Source organism: Taurulus bubalis (genome assembly GCF_910589615.1).
Source record: "Taurulus bubalis genome assembly, chromosome: 12".
In the NCBI taxonomy this organism is placed as follows: Eukaryota; Metazoa; Chordata; class Actinopteri; order Perciformes; family Cottidae; genus Taurulus; species Taurulus bubalis.
In genome coordinates this window covers 21,374,313-21,398,244 of record NC_136600.1, presented here as the reverse complement: position 1 = coordinate 21,398,244, position 23,932 = coordinate 21,374,313, and positions in this window count along the sequence as shown.

The following is a 23,932-nucleotide window of genomic DNA, read 5'->3' as shown; positions in this document are numbered from 1 at the left end:
CTCTCTTATTCACAGCTCCGTATACTACAGGACTCTTCACATCCTCCTCCGGAGCCGCAATCCCACTGTAATGCCATGCCACCTGAATTAGCATAGAAACAACATGCAGTATCTGCTGTGATGTGTGCTGCGTGTTCTGCAACATCCCTTTGCACTCAATGTGAGCTCCTGTGCAATATGTGCTTGCGCAGCACACACATCCTATCTGATCCTGCATTATTGTCACCAAGACAAATTCCTGTACGGTAACAAAACTTTGACTCTGATGGTGAATAGATTATGGCGATCAGAAGCCTCTCTTGAAAGCACGGCTTTTTGAGACGTTGGCCATCTTGACGCCAATTTGACATAAAAACCTAGAAAAGGCATCTCTCTCTGGTATGAGCAGTGTCCGAACCTGAGTGACGAATGCAGAATGTCACAGACAGGTGTGTGTGTGTGTGTGTGTGCCTGGGTATGGATGTACTCGTGTGTGCCTGCGGCTGCACTCTGCAGTGCCACAGAGACAAAGCATTGGGAGTGCTTCACAGGGATGACATCATCAGTCTGGGATGGTGTCTGCTTAGTCTGTTTTAGGATGCTCCAGTTCTCAGTTATAGTCCCAAGAGATGGGAGACGGCAACATTTCTGGCAGCACGCTTCTCATCACCTGTTTTTATAAAGTTGTGTAAGTGCGTAAAGAGCGGTATTAAGGAAGCCATAGTGCTTTATACCGAGAGACGATGTGGCGTTTCGCCCGTGATTCCAACCTTGAAAGACATTTAGAGAAGCATATGTGGATGTTTGAGAACATGTTCCTATAAAAATCTGCTCCCACATATGCACAGTTTGCAGCATCTGCCATGCTGTAAAATGAGTATTATCGGTCACATGTATAGCCAATCTTTACCACACTGGTGTGTGAGAGAGCGAGAGACAGGGAGGATGAGGCAGGGCAGGCAGATCTTCCTCCCATGTACATTATCCTTGCCCCACACACCTTACAACTGTCAGACGTTCAGCCGTCTCTCCTGGCAGGAGAGCAGCGTTGTGCGGTGGATGATAAAGAACGCTTTGACTGACAGTGCCGAATCAGCACAATTCTGATATATGCCCCCTTCCTCCCCCTTTTCTAGGAGGGGAGGAGAGCCGGCTATAACGCACTGCAGATGGCTGCTGTCTCAACCACCAGTCTGACATAGAGGGGAAGGGAGGAGTGGGAGGGGAAAGGTAATGAAACTGGAACATGGATGTAGAGGACTACAAGTGGTAACATGGAAGTACAGTAGTAGTAGCATGTGTGTAAAAGTACAACTTCAGCCTCATCTTCCTGTCCACAAGGATTTAACAATGTAGTGCCAAGTACAGGCAGGGAATCCATCATCTCCAGTGCAAAGCAGTGTATAATGTATGACTCATGTAATGTATATGTTTCATGTTGTGTTGTGATTTATTAAGGGACTGAATGAGAATTATAAAGGGAGAAACGGGGCAGGAAAGAAGGAGAAGGGTGGGTAGTTTACCTTTTCTCATCTAAGATTTATTATCTAAATCTTCTCTTGTGAGATTTATTGTTTGAAAAATAAGTTGCCTGTTTGGCCCCATGCAGAGGAAAACATGGCTTTTCTAAAGAGGGCTTTGTTTTCAGTAATTATGTGACTAGCCCCGTTTTTTTTCTTCCAGCCTCGTCATACCTGTCGTGCAACGACAAGCACTTTGGGAAGAAGCAACATTTAATTTTCACAGAATGCAGCTGAGGGCGCAGAACTTCAGTCAGGGTTGCACATTTATGAAATTGCACCGCCGAACTGCATCATGGGTAAAGCTTGCCCACTTATCCTGAAGTCTCCTGTGCGACGGAGAATGCAGTTTGGGAGTGTAAATTCATAAATGTGAAACCCTGACTAAAGTCCTTACCCTTGACACCTAAGTAGCTCCGACCGCTTCGTAATGAGTTAGAGCTATGAAAATTAGTGCACCACCTATGATGGAATGTGAAAAATTCAAACCACATGGAAGTAATTGACTGATAGACTAGTCCATCCAGGGTGAGCCCAACTGAGTCCCAGGGCGGGCCCAGTCACCTTATCTGACCTCGGATCTTGGATAAAAAAAACGGGGTTCAGTGTCCTCTCTCAAAAGGTATTTTATCTGCAGAAGGAGCCACTGAATGTTGCCCGGCGCCAGGCACTGATTTGCGGGGGGGCTTTACGTTGCTTTGGGGGGGATTTTTTTTTTTACAGCCTATGGTAGCATAGTAGTTCAACTTTTCACCTATAATCGAACTCCGGCAGAAAAAGTTGACAGACTGTATTATTTAGAATCTCACAAGCTAATAAATAGGCCAGCTGAGCAGGTAGCCTACCCAATAGAATTAGACATGAACCGTAGGCCTATGGCAATCAATCAACACAGTAATCAAGCAACACATAAGTCCCACAACATATTGTATTGAAAGATCAGCAGATAGCAGATTCAGCCACAACAAGACATTTAAAAAATAGGCTTAACATTATTAGGCTAACACATCCAGCAACAACAATAACGATAACCACACACTTAACAACAACACACTGTCCGGTGTTTGTCCGAAACAGAGCGGAGCAAAGCATGCAGCAACGACGAAAAGGGCCTACCAACAGCTAGCCTACAACAGAAATTAAGAAGACATTACTTTGCATTACATGTTTGTTTGTTTTTCCAAGAATGAACAAACACATAAGCCTACAACCAATCATTTAGCCTCGTCCATAGGGCCAGCAGGCTGGATGAAACCAGATAACTCACCGTTAGTAGAGCGGGAGACGACGGTTGGCCACCAAGTGAAATCTGCGTAGGACAGTGTCCCTCCATTCACGCCTGAACTTCTTTGTTAAGTCCTTCTCCAAAGCATAATCAGGTTGGCCTTTCATTTGTGGAGCATCGACTGTCTGTGATCAAAATGATTTTGCCCCTTTTTTCAGGAGAAATGTAAAAATCTGGCAAGTATTTGTCATTATTATATGTTATAAAGGCTTAAAACACTGTGTAAAAAGTAAAAGGTTAAGAAATGTATTTGAATTTGTATCATATTTCTATTCCAAACAATTGAAAATGAACATAACCAAAGCTTTTGAGATTACAAAAATGAAATTTAACCTATTTTACATCTTCTCAAACAGTTTTGTTTGTATAGAGCATTCAATGTCCATATTATAGACTTTTATATGTGTCCATGTCCAGGCGTTTTAGAGATTTGTTCATCTCCCCTGAACCCATTGTTGCCCTCCTCAAACATCCAGACAGGCTTTTACAGGCAGCTAGTACAGTGTTTCCTCCCCAAAATGACTTTCTGCCTGTCCTTTTCCCACTGTCCTTCTTTGTGTTTGTGTGGACATAAAAGTGGCCTTTAGTGGAGAGTTTAGGTGGGCCAGCAAGTGGCAGAACTCTCAGAAACTATACTAATACTTACAACCACAACATATTATTTCCAAAGAAAACACCACTCAAAAGGCAGTGAAAAGCCAGTCAAACTCTCTTCCCTGCTCTCTGCTGCTCTCTGCCCTGCTCTCTTCCACCCCTACCCAACAGACAAGCTCGCCGCCAATTTTTTATACCATTACCGGAATGGACCGCATGGCATTGGAAAGTTACGCTTCTTAGCGTTCAGAATCCGTTGGAATTACGTCGATGCCGTAAATATTCGAGGAGTTACGGTAATCTTAGTTGCGTGCATTCTGTTTGCATATTACTTCCTGTGACAGCTCCTGTCGCCGGCGACAGAGAGTTGCGCTCTTTTTTTTTTTACGTGTGATAAGTGACTGACAGGCTTGTCCGTCCAGGGCGGGCCCAGCCGAGTCCGAGGGTCGTCCTCCTGACAAACATGTCCAGTTGCAACAGGTATTTCACACAAAATGACAAACAGGCTCATGGGGAAGGTAGAAAGACTTCCTCCAGGACTTGGCCCAAAAGAGAGAGGGTCTGATTAGACTTTCAGAGGATCGGCGATTCATGCCAGTAACCACGAGGAGATCCTCTCACGCGGTAACACCATACTTACCTCTCTGCTGGTGGTGCTCTAGACGTGGCAAGGAGTGACTCCGCAGGGAAAGCTAGAAGGTTGTAGAGTTATCTCCATGCTGTTTATTATGCGAAACCATACAACCAACTACCTCACACTGCAGAGCACAGACTGTAGAGCTGCTCGCCAGATAAGATCTTCACTGGCAGGATGAAGGTGTGCGATTTTGTGTGTGTGTGTGTTAGTACATATTCTACATACATGCCTGTCAGGCTCCTGTCTACCAGTTAGTTGATTCCCTCATGCCTCACTTATTTTCTGTGTGAGCAAAACACACAAACCCCTCCCTAATTCATGTAGTCAGTGGTGTGTGTGTGTTTGGTTATGGTAGATATATTGGACCTTTATCTTTTCTTCATTTAGGTGAAAAAGTGCCATTTGCTTTAAGACATGCATGTTAGTTCTACAAAATTAAATGGGGAGCAAGTCTACACTCATGCCTGGGTTGGGAGGACCTAATCTGAGGGCCAACAGGTGGAGTACTACAAACGCTTCATTTCATATGTTCATTCATAGTGTTTCCATCTATTTCTTAGGAGTTGTTGCCCTCTACTGGTGACTGTGCAAACTCCCTCTCACTTATCTACTCTACTTCCCGTCTGTGCTCTGTTCTCTATGAGCATTGTTATATACAGGACGTTGCAAGGACACAACCTCTCATCCACTAACATCCTGGAGACAATTCAAAATCAGCAGCTATTATTGCGTCTGACGCTTTATTAAGCCATATTGTTTGGCTTTGCACATTCCATCCACATCAGCTGTCTCATTCTACTTAATATCTGACAGGTTTCCATGGCAGTTAAATGCCATCTGTCATAACACTGTCATCCCCTTCAAGTCTGCTGTGATATGTAAACATGAGTGACTTGTGTGATGGAATTTCTTACACGTCACGCCGAGTGGTAAAAAAAACACAACAACCCTTAAACTCAAACTTGTTTTGATCAGCAAATCCTCGCTGTAGGAATCACAGTGGTTGAGCCCTACGTTTGCTGGCACAATGCTGCATTCCAACAGCTATAAGCCAGGAGAGTCACATCACCCTGAGCACAGATCCACCTAACTGGGCCAAGGTGATATGCTGTGTAAATGTACTTTGAAGATTTCAGCAGAACCTTAACAAAACAGAAATATATCAAAAATTCTCTCAACACAAAGATGATTTCAGAATTGCAAATATGTTACAACAAATAGGATACATCTGCAACACTGACTACTCTGCAGTCTCAATTTTGCGTGACGTGGGATTTAAGGAATCCGTCTTCTAATAAAGGAGCTTTACAATACAAGAGTAAAGATCATAGTCCGGAGTTAGACCAGAGAACGCACCTATCTATCTGCAGACCTCGAGCTGAACTCTGCATGGCAATGGGAAAAGACACAGAGAGCTCATCTTACAACCCTTCAGCCGATTGGGCAACGTGCTGGTGTAACTGTAAATGTGTTGCCAGGTGAATTTGTTTCCTATTTTCTCCTCCTTTCTTCTTTGGTATGCGTTTAGAGACCTAATCCTCTTCCATCTGCCGTTCCCAGTCGCTTTTACGCTCCTGTCCCAAAGTGCCCCCCCCTCACTCCTCCTCCTCTCTTCACTCAACCTTTTCTATGCATCCGCCCTCCTGGGTCCGGATTTCCCGCCTCTTACCCTTTTAACCACCCTGTCTTCATACCCCCTCCTGCCTCCTTTACCCACACATAGCCAAAGACCCCTCTACTTTAAACTTTCACATTCAAATCACACAGAAATGCAGTGTAATTGTGCCAATTAGCTCTCCTTCTCTCTCTCCCACTCACTCCACCCCTAAGGCCTGTCTGAGTGTCTAAACAGTTAAACAGTGGAGGACTACTCTCATACTTCATCATCCACATATAGTGACACACACATTGGGATCCCACTTAATGGTTACAGTCCTTCATATAAACAATTCACAGATTCACGAGTCAGCACAACACGACATTCTCACCTTCAATGCTTTAATACTGTATGCTGTAAAATGAAGATGATGTAACAAAAGAAAAGATGGAAAACACTTCTCAAGGCTGAATGTAAAGTGCCAGCTGCCAAGTTTCTATATCAGATATCTGCCTTTCATTGGATTAAAACATCTCTGAATGAGGGGAGCTTCCCTTTTATGTTGCATGTTTGTAATTTTAGAGTATAACACTTTGATCTGCTGAAATATGCACATGATTTCCCAGGTGAGAGTCACGCTCTAGCCAACACTAATCTGCTTTGGTTGACACCAGCTTCACATAACAAGATGGCAAATTGAATGTTGCCATGGAAACATTTTGCCTGGCAACTCAAAAAGCCTGGCAACTAGCCAAACTGTTGCTATGGCACAGCTGTCAATCTACGTTTGCTGGGATTGCTGTGCGTCTGGCTTTTCGTAGGGGCCGCCCTATCAAAGTTTCCAATGAAATGCACGATGGAGGAATTTATTCTACGGTTTTGAGGCGGTGGAGTAGTGTGTGTGTGTGTGTGTGTGTGTGTGTGTGTGTGTGATGGTGGTATCTGTAAAGAAACAGGATGTCCTATAATTATTCAAAATAAAGCAGCACAGAAGAAATGGCATACCTTCAAATGTTGTCTTCTATTTTGTATTTTCGTATAAAATCTCATTTTAGACCAGTCATAATTCACAGTGGCTTGATAGTTATAATATATTTAACTGACTGCTTACAAGCATTACTGACTTTTTCAAATAACCATGATGACATAACTCTTGAATACCTTCTCAGGCAATTTCTTGCCAAAATCATTCAAGGACAAATTATCCACTTTAGATAAAAGGCCATTATGCTCGAGGGCTTAAATTAGTCACCAAATGTGTATGTGTGTATGCAAGCCTAGTCCTTCAAAAAAATCATTTCAGATACAGAGATAGTGAGTAGGTAGGGACACCAAGCCACCTTTTGTCTTTTATTTTTGAGTGAGTGAGTGAGTGAGTGTGTGCGTGCGTGCGTGTGTGGGCGCACATGTATGTGACAAGTAGATCCACTCAAAGCCCCATTGAATTATTGTCTAAGCCATTATTTCCCTTGTGGATTGGAAAGTTTAAATGTAGGAACAGCCTTGGAAAATACTCAACCAGGGATTCAGGAAAAACAAATGGATAGATCGATGGAGGCTTAGTGAACAGATAAATGGATATGTAATTTGGTACATAGATGTAGAAGTGAAATGCATAACATAGAAACATTGTTACCTTTGAGATCACTGTCTTGCAAAGTGTGGCAGGTGTTCCTCAGACATGAAGCAGAGGCCGACTGTAACACACACACACACACAGAAAACACACACAAATAGGTTAGAAGGAGACAAGCTGGCCTCGTGAAATGAAAGACCAAGAGGTCACCGGTTCAATCTCTGCAACAGCTGAGGTGTCACAGGACAAGACCATGAAAAGCTACTGACTTACTTGTGAGCTGCTCAAGAAAACAGCGCCAACACATAACACCCACTTGTCACTTTTGAAGGTCACTTTAAACCAGATGTATTCTGATCTGTAAATCTCATGCATCGCAGACAGCATCTAATCTACAAAAACAACCCGTTAACAAAAGGAAGAAAAGGCGTGCAAACAGAGGTCAGGAAGGGTTTTGATGTCGCTATTGAGTTATAAGGAATGTAAAGAATAGAAGTAAGGTATCCATAAGCTGAAAGAATCAAACAGCTGCAGTCCAAGTGATCTAATAAACAAAATATAATATGAGAGATAAATCCCTGTCTAACTTTTGTTATAATTCGGACTAATGCTTAGAGTTTAGTTTTACGCTGCAGAGTAAATTATGTTTAGCATCATTTAAAAAGCTGCACTTAACGCACACATATTTCGGCATGCTTCTTGAGTGCTGCCCTTAGTGCATGTTTGGATATTTACAGAATTATAACAAACAATTGAGCATATTTTAAACACTTGCTGTTTGCTATTTCTTTCTCCCTTGGATGATACATTTTAGTGTTTCACCGCTTGAAGGCTCGAGGACGGACATTACTGGTGGCACATACATTCTGTTTCATGCTTGTTTTGTCTCAAATTGTTTGGATACACATTTGAGAGTGTTTAAATCGTCTGATCTATCTGAAAGCAATCTGGATGCACACATGCGTTGTGCAGTGTGGACAAAGCGATGCACCAGCTTGGAGAGCTAAGCCTCCTGCTCCGGTTTGATAAATATAACTTCAAAAGAAGCAGCCAAACAGCTTTAGCTGGCCGACTGCACAATGAGCATAATAACTCCCCACCCCCTGGGAGCTCCAGCCTAGTTCATTTACCCTTGCAAAGCGCTGCCATGTCTGTATGTGCACATGTGTCTTTGTTTCACTGTGAGCCTCTCGGAGGCTCCCCACCTTCTGCTCAGTACAAAGCGGATGTATAGAGGAACCCTTTGGACCCAATCTTTTACAGAGGAAATGCATCCCCCTCCCTCGCCTCCCTTCTATTTGCCCCTCACATGTAATGCCTGATTGACCACAGCACCCCTTAAAGAGGTCAAAGGGCAGACAAAACAGTCTGGTGTCATGGCAACCTGTGTGCCACCAACCAGAATGGGAAGGGGGAAAGCAGGGGGGGGGGGTGTCGTCCAATGGGCTGTCAGTTAAACCTTTGAGAACGCCGCTTTGTGCTTTGGCTAAAGTGTGTACAATAATATAACCACATATGAGCGCACATAAAGCACCTGCACTATGAAAAGGACCTCGCTAATTTGCACTCCAGAATTCTCAAGCCAAATCCCTCCACGCAATGCAGTTAAGTCAGTATCAGATGGCATGCATGCTGATGTGCGCTTGCCGTTGCGGCACGTGCACGCCCCTGAGAGTGCGCGTCGTCCGTGCGCGCGGGATACACTCCTGCGTAAAAGGTTCTTTGTGACCGCTCGATGCAGTGGCAGTGTTTACGTGATGGGGGAGGGAGGCTAACGGATAATTGGGAAGCAAATGCATTCAGATCAATACTAAGCTGAGAGAGGGTGAGTGAGGTTGAGAGGGGAGAGTGGAAGGTGGTGAGTAGAGTGGGAGGGGCCACAAGAGGGACTGATTAATCATCCCTGTATTGTTATTGACTTTCTGTTAAAGGGGGTGAGTCAGACTGTGAATTATGTGTTTGTGTGTGTATATGTGTGTGAGTGTGTTACACGGTACTCAATGAGAGCACAAAGTCATCAATCACAGTCCATAACTTCCCGAAGGTTTGGCACCGTTGCCGGTTTAGTCGTCTTTCCCAGTGTGTAGCTACAACTTTTAGGCAGTTAGTTTGCATATTCAGCGAAAACAACCGTGAAAGATTTCATTATTCATGTTTTGTAAAAAGAGCCAAAATGCTGTTCCAGTTTCAACAGGAACAGGAAATCCCCTGTGAGGAGTTAATGAGGAGCTGACGACTGAACAGACACAACAGAGAAGGAGGGAGGGAGGGAGGAAGGCTGCTAGAGGAGGAGGAGGAGGGGCCTGACATCTGACCCTCTGGCTGTGACCTTGTTCATGGTCTGAGAGAAAGAGACGAGATTCACCTGAGGACCAGCCACGTGTGAGCACACACACACACACACACACACACACTCTTAAAAGATACTTAAGCTAGCCAATTCAAAACAGCCACCAATGCCCTGCCCAATCCACACACAAAAAAAAACTAATTAAATATATAAAACTGACAATTAGTTTTCAATTATTAACAGCACGACACCAACGTCAGACGTTGCCACAGTCAGAGTTTAATTACGCCCCTTTTCAAAACAGCAACTTGTCGGAGGACAGAAGGTCAAGCTAACTGAATGAAAACCCCATTCAGTGTTACCTTGAACTTGAACAATGAGTCTGGTGTTTGAGCCGGGGCCACTTCCTGACCTTTCCATCCCTCTGTGGAAGCAACCAACCGCAGCCTCTCCTTTCATCTTACAGATGTTACCCTGGCGACCCACGCTGACCAAAGAACAGCCAGTAACGGCAGGTTTTACTGGCAGCTAAAAGTCAGTTTGCTGTGATAGCTTATACACTGATGTGTAATGTGTGTATCACTTCACATCAACCAGTTGATACTAGCAGTCAGACTGAATTTTCATTGTTTAGGAGTCGATGTGACTGTTGGTGCCCTGAACCACAAGGTTCATTTTCAAATGATTCACTGAGCAGACCTCCGCCTCCCTTTTACTTTCCTTTCTTCTTGTCCTCCCATTGCTCCAGCATTGAACCCTTCCCTCCTCCTTCAAGACGCTTTCTCTCTCGCTTTTTCACCCGCTTGTCTCCTCCCCTCGCAGACGGTCTGTTTCTTTACGCCTTCTTCTTTCTTTCCCCCTCTTTCTTCACACCGTACCCACCTCTTCTCCTCTCTGTCTGGCACACTTGAAGGTGTCATGGTGTGACGCGGGCAGCTGACACCCCCGGCGCAACTGCAGAGCATGTGTATCACCGCAAAGTATAATGGAAAGCATTGTGAAAGCCATGCATATGTTGCCAGAGGAGACGGAGTGACACTTAAAACGACTTTATCTTGAAACGAAGGAGTATTTGCATTTCCCTTTCAATTAATCCATTATTTATTAAAACGACTCAAATTTTCAAATGTTGAAAATGCCCATCATTAGTTCAAAACATTGTCAAATAACTTTTTTTGTCGAATACGTTTACTCAAGTTCACTAATTAACACGTTTGTTTGAACAGCACTAAGATAACCGACCGGCTGCAGTCTTATGATTAACTGACCGATAGAGTGGTATCGATCTTGAAAATACATTGTGTGCATTCCACAAAAGTGTTGATGTTTTTATCAGAACATGCAGTGACAATCCCAACATCTGATACGACACTGATGTACAATTGTGCAGGTGGGTGGGGACTATTTCCTGGTCCACAGTCATGGTCCTCATGAGAAGTTATGAACATACAATGCCTGATGACGGCAACAATGCTCATTCCTCAGGAAACTGCTCCATAAATCATACATGACTGACATACTTTAGACTAGAGGACACAATGGCAGCAGGAGAGAGAGAGCGCTGTGCTAGAATTACCACACTGACACAGTTTCACTATCTCTTTTTACTCAACCCCAAACTCCTGGAGTTCTGAAGATGTCTCCAAGACATCTAAGGAGTCTGAAAGGAGAGGGGAGACGAAGAGGATCAAAACTGAAAGGAGGAATGTGGCGATAAAGACGGAGATCAAATGTAGAGGGAGACGGAAGAGGCAGACGTAAGCAAACGAGGCGAATGAGATAGTTTGGCGAGGTAAGAGGCAAAACTGAGACCTACTAATGCAGAACTGAGGAATTCTCACTGCTGACTCCAAACACATTCCTGCAGCCTGCAAATATTAACCCCCACCTCACCACCTCTGCCTCCTTCTGAATGCACGAGGCAGCCACCTGGGCCGCCATGGGGAAACTATTCATTGATAGCATACTGTACTCGAATACCTAGACATCATGTAACATAATGGAGGCCAACTTCATTCATGATTGACAACTAAGCAGTTGACAATCTGCATGCTTGCTCAAGAGAGTATTAAGAAAAGCAAAACATCCATACAATGGAGCTTATTCTGAAACAAGGGATCTCTTGCTGCCGTTTAAAGTTTGTCATAGTTGACTGTAAAGAGAATATTTTTACGCAAATAGGGAGATGTTGTGGGTCTATTGTGGTTTTTCAGACCAAATTTCAGTATTTAGACTGATCTGACACAGATGTATATTACAATGTACATACTGCAGCTATGAAGTGTCTGGAATTATTCACAAGTATGTTACCGCTCAACTGAGAGTGATTTTTTTTTAAATGAATTCCTAATTTCTTTTAGATTACTAGATTCTAGTATTTTTGGCCTTCATTTAATTTTGTCACCAGGGAGACATTTTAACCAGAGACATTGTAGTTTATGTAGTTCAAGTCTGAGCCACTCAAAATGTTGAGGTTGACAATGAAAGATGAAATTGAAAAGATATTTCAGCTAATTCTTTTAACATAAAACATGAACAGATTTTCGATGAGTGTCACTCATTTTTAAAGAATTGGGACCATGAACTGTATGTGCTGAGCATTTCACAGTTTAAAGTTAACAGTGATCTTTAGTCAATCATTTATGTAATGGTGACGATGTTTCTAAACAACCTTGAATATGGACAACAAAATATGATATAACCCAATATTGGCTAATACATCTGTCGGGTGGCTCTACTTCAACATAATCTCTTGCACAGGTGTGTAAAATAACAGCAACACAATATTATTCATCAGTAGTGAAAGAGGTATTTAGATCCTCCATAAATTTAAATATTTTACTTAAAAAAAATACTCAATTATAATTGTAAATGTACTGCATTCAAGATTGTACCACTATTGGGGTATAAGTAACAAAATATTCCACAAGAATCAAAATTATTCATCATTCAGAACGACCCTTTTGTTGTATTATTTTATATTATTGAACAAATATTATTGTTTTTGAATTAACATGGAAGGAGCATGTTAATGTAGTTGGTCGAGGTGGAGTTAATTTTAAGTATTTGATGTACCATTGGGGAGTTTAATCTATAATAGAGAATGCTATAATAATAATAATTATCTATAATAATTATCATAAGTAAGGAATTGGTAACTACAGCTGTCAGATAAATGTAGTAAAAATGCACATATAACATTGCACAAATGTTATCCAATTTTATACCTCAATAGAGAAAAAAAACCAGTAATCAATGATCTCTTTATATCAACAACATCGCCAAATCGCAAATGACGATAATATCAAGACATGCACCTCCTGCAACTGGAACAATGCCCAAGAACTTCACATCAGTCAGAGTTTAAAATGGCCAAACTTTTTTGCTCTGTGCGACAGGGAGAAACATCATCTGTACCTTGCTTATAGTAGGAAAGCCCTATGGGTATCCAGATGGAGCGCGCTCAACTTCAGCCCCATTTCAACCCCCATGTCCTAGAGAAGGCCAACAAACACTGATGCAAACTAGAACACCGAGTCGGGGGGGGAAATAGCTCTCGCTGAGACTCTTTGAGAGCGTTAGTACATCCACAGCGGTCACATGGTGCAATGCTTTCTCTCCGCGTGGAACCCTGCTGCCTGGTGTGTGTGTGTGTGTGTGTGTGTGTGTGTGTGTGTGTGTCCCTCTTCCCATCTCTTTCACACCCGAGCTACATAATTGATAGCGAAGGCAGAGTTATGTTTTATAAAGTGAAACACATTAATGGATTCCTCCGCACTCTAAAGTTGAGATGTGCTGGGATCAGTAAGCGCCGGCCTCACGTTGAAGAGGCTTTAAATAACCGATACATTCAATGTCAGGGTAATCCATTATTTCTGCCACAGTATTCAGCATTGTTATGGAGAAGCTCTTCATTGTAAATATACTGAAGGCTTTAAATACTCAGATGCTTCCAGTGTTATAATATGACAGGCGAGCTTAATGCTACAACCAGTGACTAAAACGGTTATTATTCTCGGTTTTCAACTTGTTTGAGAACATTTAAAGAATAATAAAAAATGAAGCTCCATATTCGATTCATGAAATGTGAAAAAAAAAAAATCAAATAAAAAATAAAAATGGCGTAGGACAGCGATTGTTCGTTTTAGGTTTGTTCTCCAGAAGACAATATCCAAATGATCAGTGGAGCTTTGTGCAAAAATTATCCGCAGGCTTTCTCCTCGACGAGCATCAGAAGATGTCACCGTAGGGTTTAAGGATTTCACAGCACACAACGGAACACGAGCGGTTTGATAGCGAAAGAAAAGAGTCTCTAACCTGCTGAACTGGATGAGCGTGGCGGTACATAACGGGACAAGCTACACATTCAATTGTGCCGGCTAAATTGCCACATCGAGCTCCCGCTGCTGGACACCATCACACCACTCACTGAGCCAGGCATCAAGGTCAGAGCGGTGCAGTCGTCCTGCATGGATGTTAGTTTATCGGAGCTAAAACAATTGGTCAATTGACAGAAATAAATCAGTAACTGACTGTAGTAATAATTGATTAACAGATAAAGCAAAAAATGCAAAGAATTCCTGACTTCTCAAATAAATATTTGCTAGTTTACCCATTACTGTGATAGTACTGTTGGTTGAACACAATAAGCATTTTCAATCGATTAATCAAGACAATATTTGGACCAATTAATAATTAAAATAGTCCATGCATCATCAGCATATTACCAAAAGTTGTCAGCTTTCTTTTGGGCAAAAAAAAAAAATCTTGAAAATAAAACGGGTACTTTCTGCATTTTAATTACTTTACTTGCACGTTCATTTCCATTGTAAATATTTCTCCACACTGAGACTGAGGTGGAATATCTCCTCCTGAACTTGAACTGAACTGGTTTAAGTGATTTCATTATTCAAGTTCATCTTTTAACTTAAAGACTCCACGTTAACTCAAATCGAGATAACACGTGTGCACATGAATGAGACCCGATGTGCAACGGAGCCTCTCTGTATTTGACCATGGAGAAGAACATCGGTAATAAAATGTGTTGGTGTTTGAGAAACCTGCTTGTTTTCTATTAATTGCTCAGTTTATCATCTTCAACGAGGTCCACCAAAAAACTAATATGTTGAACAGTCCTTCTCTGCTAAATCCCCGATATTCAAGATCGTCTACCTGAGACTTTGGTTCCAGTGTTAAGCCGCCAGTTAAACCGACATTCGGAGGTAACTATCAAGACTACTATCATCCCGCAGCCGCCCTTTGATCCACTATTTCTGCCCTTTGCCAAACGGCGCACCCTGTTTGAGAGATAACCAGGGTGTCTTTGTGAGTTTGTTTGCATGCAGTCAGGGGTACAGACACCGAGCGCTCGTATCAGGTCTCCATGGAGATGGAAACGGCTTGTTAAGAGCATGAATAGACCGAGAATATATCACAGGTGCTCAATCGCACATGCAGGGGACAACAGTAACTTGTCGATATTAAACAATGGCCGAGAACAACAGGGCGACGGAAGGATGGAGTGAGAGGAGCACGGGCACAAAGCAGATTGGGAAAGGTTAGCGAGGTGTTCGTGGACGCTGTGAGACAGAGTTGAGGGACACACACTGAGACCACAAACAAACAGTCAGGGGAAGTAGAGGGTGGGACGTGTCAATTCCAGAGTAGGGAGGATGACGGCCAAATAATCCAAATACTATGTAATCTTTTCAACTGTTTCACCTCAGCTGAAACTCAGAACCGAAAACAGGCCGAAAAACATTCACAAAGACTGTGATCGACGCAGAATGATAGCACAACTGGGCCCCAAAAGCAGCCTGGACCCTTCAAAGACCTTTCAGCAAATACACATATTCTGTCAAGGAGATAAAAGGCATAGCCGAGTTATGGGAGAAGCGTGGAGACGGGGGAAATGTTCCAGTGGGAGTGGGAGGAAGGAAAATGACTTTAGGCACACAAACCAACAGAAACCACAGAGGAATAAAGAGGCGGTCGACAGCAAACAAGACAGAAATAATGTGTGGGGATGATTACTTTTTAACAGCTCATGGACTTAACAATGACAATTAAACAATGCACGAGAATTAGGATCCTTTTTTCTTTTACCTCTTCCCGCGTTCCTTTCTCGATTCCAATTTGATTCCTCCTCCCCGTCTCCTCTTCTTCACTCTGGAGTTAGTGCTTTCCCTCCTGACATGCATCTCTATTTCACTCCGGTCTCGTCAAATGTTATCCGCTGTTGCCTCATCTCCTTTTCCTCAGACACCATTTCTCTTTTCTTCACCCCTCCACGCTCAGGACTTTGAAGGGAAACATGGCTTGTGGACAAAGGAGATCAACGGTTGGAGGAAAAGTACAGTATTAGTACTTTTCCTCGCGACGTTGAGCTGGAACTGTGCAGAAGCCGTTCCACCGTGCGCTGTACAGGGAGGACAAACACACAAAAGTCTCAGTGGTGCAGAGAGAGGTGGGAAAGCGGAGAATGCAAGAGAAGGCATCAGTCATCGTGTGTGTGTGTGTGTGTGTGTGAATGTGTGTGTGTGTGCATGTGTGTTAGAGAGTGTGCATGTGTGTTAGAGAGTGTGCATGCATGCAGGGTTGGAATGAAGAAGAGAGGGAGGGACAGAGATTGAAGGAAGCTGGGAGGGAATAGGAGACAAAAAGGGGAGGAGACATTTTTCTCCATTTTCCTATTCACATTTCTTTCTAACCCCCTCTTTTTGTGAAATGATCCCCATACTGTCTCCATGTACACAACCGCCTTATCAATACGTCATTATTCTGCCGCTCTCCGACTGTTTTCCCCTCGTCATGTTCTCCCTTTGTTTGAAGCCAGCTGTGTCTTTAAGCTCGTGCACTTGAACTCAGAGTGCATTTCTTACTCCGTGTACTTCCCCTCCACTGGCCCCCCAGCATACAGGAAAGAGACACAGCTTGCAGGGAGAGAGCGAGAGAGGGGCAAAAGGGGGGAGAAATGCAGATGGGGGAGGGGGAAGGTTTGTAAACGGTTGTTGAAGGCTATCTGGAACACTTGGAAATCAGTTCAAGAAATACAGGAGATTTAAAAAGATATAAACATGAACAAAACATTGTAATCAGCGCACCAGATTTCTGTATCAATATGAAAGGGCCTTCTAATGTGTTTGCAGCAGCGCGGACAGGATAGACTGCTGCTGAAATATTGATTTGCGGTATAAAGTATATCCATGTGTTTGCAACATCGTGAAAGCGTTCAATCGAGAAAGTGCAAGGTTAAGGTCAGACCATTAAGCAGAGCTTCACATATCTGCACAAAATCTCCATGGCAACTGTTGACATGCAGGTGAATTATTTGTGATAAGACAACTCGTTTGTGTTGTGGGTCATAAAGTGGACTATTAAACCAGCTCAAGCTTTTATCTATTTTTCATAGAAAAGAAAGAGTGGGCAGTCCACTCACCTTGACTGATTTAATTGTGGAGACGGCAGAGAGGGAGGCCGAGGGAGCCTGAACCGCCCAGCAACTCTCACAGCACAGTTCCAAAATAAATAAATGGTTCTGCATCACACAAGTAGTCTGTGAGCATTTACATTTGCAGGGCCAGAGTTGTGCAGTAGTTTAATGAGGGGCATTTATTAAGAAGATTATAAGCTCAACAATAGAAAAATATAAGACAAACCGAAGGAAAAGAATAAACAACAGGTCTTTACGCGTTCAAAGCTATAAGCCATACAAAGAGGAAATAATGAAAACAATACAGCGCAGGCTTTCCAAGCTCACTTCCTCAAATTTTGAAAATCAAAAATGAGTTGCAGTTTCACATCTGAGATTCAAAACATCCTCAGTGAACGTGGAGGAAATTTTTCTGAAAGCCAGAAGAGAAGGCAGAAGTTTGGTACACGCAGGAAATCAATTGAAATGTAATGTAAGTGAAGTTTGTTGTATTAATAATTATTTTTACAATTATTGATTTATTCCTTACTTACACTCTACTTGATCCTTTTCTATATTGTATGGTTTATTCCCAGTGCACTTAGAAGATGGTTTGAGCAGTTTCTTGTTGAGCTAATCCTGTCTGAAGCTTGGATCAATAAGGGCGGATAGAAGTCTATCAGAGAAGAAATGACGAGGGATAATGTCAACATGGCCGCACAGCACTAACCTCACACTGGAGTGTGAGGTTAGTGCTGAGAAAGTTAGACTTTTTCTCTCTCAAATGTTGCAACTATTCTGATCTAATAACTACTCGTATAATTCAGCAGGTTAAAAAAAAAAGGATTTTCTTAGAATTCAGAGATTACAAATCGCAATGGTATGAATAAGGTTTGTCCCTCAGACCGTAGCTCATTGGTCCTTTTTGGCTTGTTACTCTTATTCACCAAACAATAGCTTCTCAGGACGCCTCGTCACAGATTGCATATGAATGTCTGTGAGCTGTAAGGAATGAAGCTACCTTCTTATATTTGTCAGTTTAGAGCCCCTCATAAGGTCAAACTCCCAAATTTCACAATCTCACCACAAGGATTTTACCTAAACTGTAGAGGTACCAGACGATGGAAAAGGTTAACTCGCTGATGAACACAGAGGAGTATTTAGCAGCTAAAGACCTGCATGTGTCTCTTGGGAATTAAAACGGAGATAAAGAGAGTGAATACGGGACTTGCATTCATCAGACTGACAGTATTGCTCTTTAAGTGCTTGGTGCATAAATGAGCAATGTTTTCTAACCAGTTCGCCATACCAACTTAAAAGTTTATGTCAGTGTTGTGTTTGCAGCTTGTTCCACTGCATCCTTGGGGCCAAAAAAAAAACTGTTGATCAAAAGTAAAGGTTCAATCTTAAACATTATTTTGTGGAGTAGAAACAGGTTTTTTTTGGACTGCGGATGTCTCTTAATTTCTTAGCATGGCCCTGCATCTATAATTGAGCATTAAAATAAGTTAGGTTTTTTTTCAAGAGCTAACCAAACAGATAAATGTGATATCACTGATCTTAATATGCCTTAAAAAGACAAGAAAAGGGTGGGAAATGTTCATAATGTCTTATTGCTGTGGTTTGCCTGCAAGGCGCCAAACTGAGAAAAGTCAACTTTTTCAATCTAAAAAGAAGGCGCTGCGTCTAATGCATTGCAAATACAAATAGGTATCGACCCGCTGAGAGGTGGAGAGGAGGAGGGGAGGGAAGCAGAGGGAGGGGGGGGGATGAGCAGATGATAAAGGTCAAAGAAGGTGTGTGCTGCATTCGCTCATCGCGTTTTGGCAAAAGATATACGTTCCATACATAACCATATTACTGGGGACCGGAGAGGACGGAGACCGACTGGATGCCACGAGAAACACTTCTCTCTCTTAATGCAAGACAAACCATTCCCCCAGCTCAAGGACAGCCATTACCTGAGGGGAAAGAGGCCGCATGTGTGTGAGGGGAAGAGATGCTTATACTGGCGCTGATCTTGAAAGGGCCCGGCCGATCGATCGCATTAAGCTCCCTGCAAAAGAGAGAAATCAATATGTTTTTAAAGGCAAAGCAGGCTGCATGTGGTGTATGCGTGTGGGCTTCATTGATACCGCCAGACGCGTTCAGAGAGAAGCTGATCCTGAAAAAGAACGATCACATTTCGAGGTCAAGTGGTTTCATTTCCAATATTTAACTACACAATCCTGACACTTGTGAGAGTCTGATACATGAAGCAAAAAAAACATCTGTTTGTATGAAGTGTCACAGTTTCGATTCTCAGAACTGAAATACTGGCCAGTGTTTGAGGAGCATCAATGTCACAGTGACAGGGAACATCAATAGTATTCAGTTGGACAAAGTTGCGCAGAAGATACATCAGGATTAGAAAGAGAGAAAGAAAGACAAATGACCTGCGATTCTTTGTGGAAATTAATTGCTTGTTTAAAGACGCTGTAATGCAATCAGTCTTATAGTTAGCAACATAAATTGCCTCCAGAGGTTTGGCTTAAGGCGATGGAGTGGGAAGGAGGTCAACAAGAGCAAAAGAGTGAGACAGAAGAGAAAGCAATTTAATTTCCATAAGTCGTCAAAACAATGCTAATCAACATCAAAGACGCCCACTCTTTAATAGTTTCTCCTCCAAGTGATGTCTCTTTCTCTCCTCCATCTATCTCTTTCATCCACACTCATAGCAATAATTTACTCTCGAGTTGGCATTTGGGACAAGTAGTGAAGAAAACATGTACCGAGCTGACAGTGTCCTCAGTGTACCTGCAGGTACACACACCACTAACTGCTGGCGGGAAGAAAGAAAGATCAACTCAAATCTAAACCGACGAAAAAAGCAGAGTGACGACGAGTAAATGAGGAAGGAAGAAAAGAAACTGGGCATGGTATGCAGGTGTGCAGCAAAACCGAAGAAAAAAATTGGAATAGGAGAAATGAGTCAACCAAAAATATTCACAAAAAGGTCCTGCAAAGAAACCATATTTCCAATATGAGCCTACAAATTTGACGAAAAAAACATTAAAATGGAGGGTTGATAGTTTGTTAGTAAAGTAAATTTGCACTTACATAGAATATTACTTTTGTTTGTGCATCTTTGTTGATGTATGTACACAGAAATAGAATAACAGCTTGGAGATAAAGACAACAAAATGCAAAATTAGACACCAGCTTTTTCTGGTGGAGACGGTTGAAATGAACATATTTAGTTGCTGAGTAATTAAAAGCAAAACAGTGTTATATAAATTAGGAAGCTGCATCAACAACAGCTTGGGGACAAAGACAACAAAATGCAAAATTAGACATGAGAAGTGGTCAAAAACAACAATAACATCAAAAATAAAACATTTGTATACAAGTCAAGTGCTTTAAGTTTTAAAGAACACAAATAGAGCAGATAAATACATACTGGATAGATGCACATGGACTGGATGATAAGTGTAAATATGTCTGCACACTGTAAACAGAGAGTAAGGTTATAGGTTATGTCGAAGGAGAGAGTTGATGCCCAACTGTAGCAGTGAAGACTGAGAAAGAGCTTTAGAAATGTCAAGCTTTAGAATGTCAAGCTTTCTGTTTCATGAGTTTAGAAACATGCAACCACCATTTAAAACTGGACGTAATTTGAGAAATGAAATCAGCCTGCCCTTTAGTGGTCGCAGAGAGAAACACAGGCTGGCTGGTCAGGAGTGAAATGCAACACATTGGTGATACCACCAAAGCATCTACAAAGCAGTGGTGGAAAGAACCATTTAATGAGGCATTGGCCTTTGAGGTTCTTGTATTTTACGTATTTTATGACACTCAATGTTTCTCTTAATTAAAGAGGGAAATATAGTTATTATTACATTCTCTGTATTTCATAGCTGTAGTTGCAAATTAACCACTTAGTTTGTTAGAAGGGGGTGTGGTGTTGAGGACCCAAATGCACAGACGCAGCAGTTCAAGTTCCAAGGGCGGACTTTATTGCGACAAAACAAAACAAATAGACAAACTTATACCAACGGTAATGTCCAGCGAACACAGGAGATCCACCTCCACTGCTCCAGAGTCGGGAGGGCAACTCAACCGCTCTTGTGATCCACTCTCACCTGAAGAAGATAACCGAACTGGAACAACCGGACAAATGAGCCAGGTACGCAGTGGTCCCTAAATCACCTGCCGGTGATCAAGGCAATGCACATCAGCTGGGATGAAGGAGAGGGGCGTGGCAGTGGACGGAAACCGGGGGTGGAGACTTACGAGCAGACAGGGAATCCAACATAGTTATGAATTTGAAATGATAAACCCTATCAGCTGAAACATTTAAATGATGCTTACACATGAGCACATTGGTAATTAGGACATATTATAATAATATAACACTCTTAAAAGGGGTCATTCAGTATTATGAGTACTTTTACTTTTGATGCTGTTTTAAGTACCGTTTATAGCTTATACTTCCATACTTGAAGTTAAATAACATTTTGAGTATTTCTACAATTATTTAAGTAAAATATTTACACAAATGCTAAAAAGTAAATTACAACCTCACTGGAGGGCTTTTTTATGGGAAGAGAAAAAACAAACAACTACACTGTACAGCACTCTCTTGTTAATATGATATGAGCTTCTCCTGTGATTTAGAGCTGCAGACGTTCAGACTGTGCTGCTATAACATTCTGGTATTTATGGACGTTTTACTGGTTCTCAGCATGCAGACTCACTGTGGCCAAAAGAAACCGAGGTGAGTAAGATACGACTACAGTTTATGATACAATTATTTGAAAACAAGCCAAACAGGATCACTGATGTCAATTCATTGCAATACAGAATAACTGTATTGATGCCAGAACACACGTAGGAGAGCTGTTAAACCAGTTACCCTTTACAGTTTTACAATCCAATATAATTACGGTGTCACTCGCAACATAAACAATGAATACTGGCGCTGTGATTTATGCTTTAGGCTACTTTGACTTATCTTTACTGCACTGTAGTGTTTTTTAAGCTTGGTTTGTCACATTTAGACTCGCACATCTATGTAAGGTGAATTGTTTATGTGTAAATTACAATGCATAAAATATGATTATTAATAAGGGATATTATTATGAGGGATTTGTAATTGTATGCATATGAAGGTCACTTTATTACTGTGTAATGATGTCCATGTGTACATTGTAATGCTTAAGATAGATTATTGTTCATCAGGTCACAGAGTCACTAGTTTGCTGAGGTCACATGAACTCTGTGCTGCAGAGTGCAGAGGTCATTTACACACAGACAGTGGTTGAGGGTTTTACAAAGGAGCATTTGGTCTTAAGGAACAAAGAGAATGGACCACCTGTGGTTCGTCCTGTGGTTTATAACACGAGATAAGGAACTGGATGGGGATTCGAGGCAGCCGAGATGAAAGGTTTCTGGGGAAGGATGACTGTAGGCTGAAGTAAGATTCTCATAAATTGTAACGTATAGAACTGAATAACAATTCCTTCTAGGTCAAATATTGCGTTAGCAAACACAGGAGGGCGGAGTGAGGACTTCAGGTACCGGAAAACATGAATGTTATGGAGCTATCTTCAAAACCTGTGCCAAGAGAGACTCCGCCCCTGTGGGACTTTTAGCCAATCGCATGCCGTAGAACTAACTAATGAGTGGCCTTAAGCTCTGTGAATGAGATAAACTAACACGAGAGACTGGAAGGGTCTCTCTTGAACCACGGAGGCGGCAGGTAACTGGGGGACAGACTGTGAATCTGTGAGCAAGGGAGGGCCTCAAGCGAGAATGCATACGCTGTTTTTGTGATGAACCTTTTATTAAATACTTTTTAATTATACCTCATCGAATTCCGGACTATTACTTCCCATGATCACCCGGGATTTAAAGAATACATTCTCAGTACGAACGTTATGTTTTGCAGGGAAACATTGTAACACTACTTATTACAGTACATTACTTATTACAGTACGTTACTTATTACAGTAACGCTAATCGCTCTTTTCTGACAGCAATAAGGTTACTTTGTTATAAAGATTTCAAAAATAAAGCATATGATCATCTCACAAAATGTGGTACATTATTACCATCATTATTACATTAATATTTTGCTAATGTTAGGTGGTAAACATTGCATAGCATTTAGCTGCAAAAGAGCCACCAGTCTTCCTCTGGAATTAGCGTCACAAGCGCCATTCTTGGACGCCGTTAGCTTCTATTAGCCTTTTCCGGACGTAGCCGACGTGACACAGTTTCTGATCTTTTTGCCGGCAATTTCTTGGGCGATCGCCAGAAAAGTGTAAGTAGTATTACTTTATACATATCAAATAATCTACATGTTAAATTTCATGAACATATATGGACGTTTACATGTCTAAATACTAGAGGAAAGTGACTTTGATGAGCGAAAGCAGTAAGAACGCTCGGTTGACGATCTTTACTCTGAAAAGTATCTCTCTATTGTCATCCTACTGCTAATATGAATTAGCATATGAGTGTATTTTAAAGCTAGCTTTACACTACTTTATCTAGCCAATAAAAAAATGCACCATCATGTGTGACGTGATCTGTAGTCGAGTGGAGGAGGGGAGGGGGGCAGACAAACATGTTTGATGTCTGAAAAAAAAGTTGCGACAGCGGGAAAAACTAACAAATAATCGGAGCGCTTTTAGGTAGGCAGCTGTTTGTTTGTAGATCTGAAACATAAAGCAGACATAATCAAATGTTTTTCTTGTTTTTATAAGCCAGGCTACATCAAGTATTTTCATGCACAATGATCTTACTAATACATGATGCAAATAATGTTGGTGTGTGTTTGAGAGTGAGAGAGAAAGAGACTGTGTACATTTGTTGAAAGTCAGCAGTGGCTCTTATTAGAAATATTGTTTGTGTAGATACACACACACACACATATATATATATATATATATATATATATATATATATATATATATATATATATATACACACACACACACACATACATATACAATACAGTGCTAGCTTCTATATAAGGTTCACCAAAGTGTAATATTACG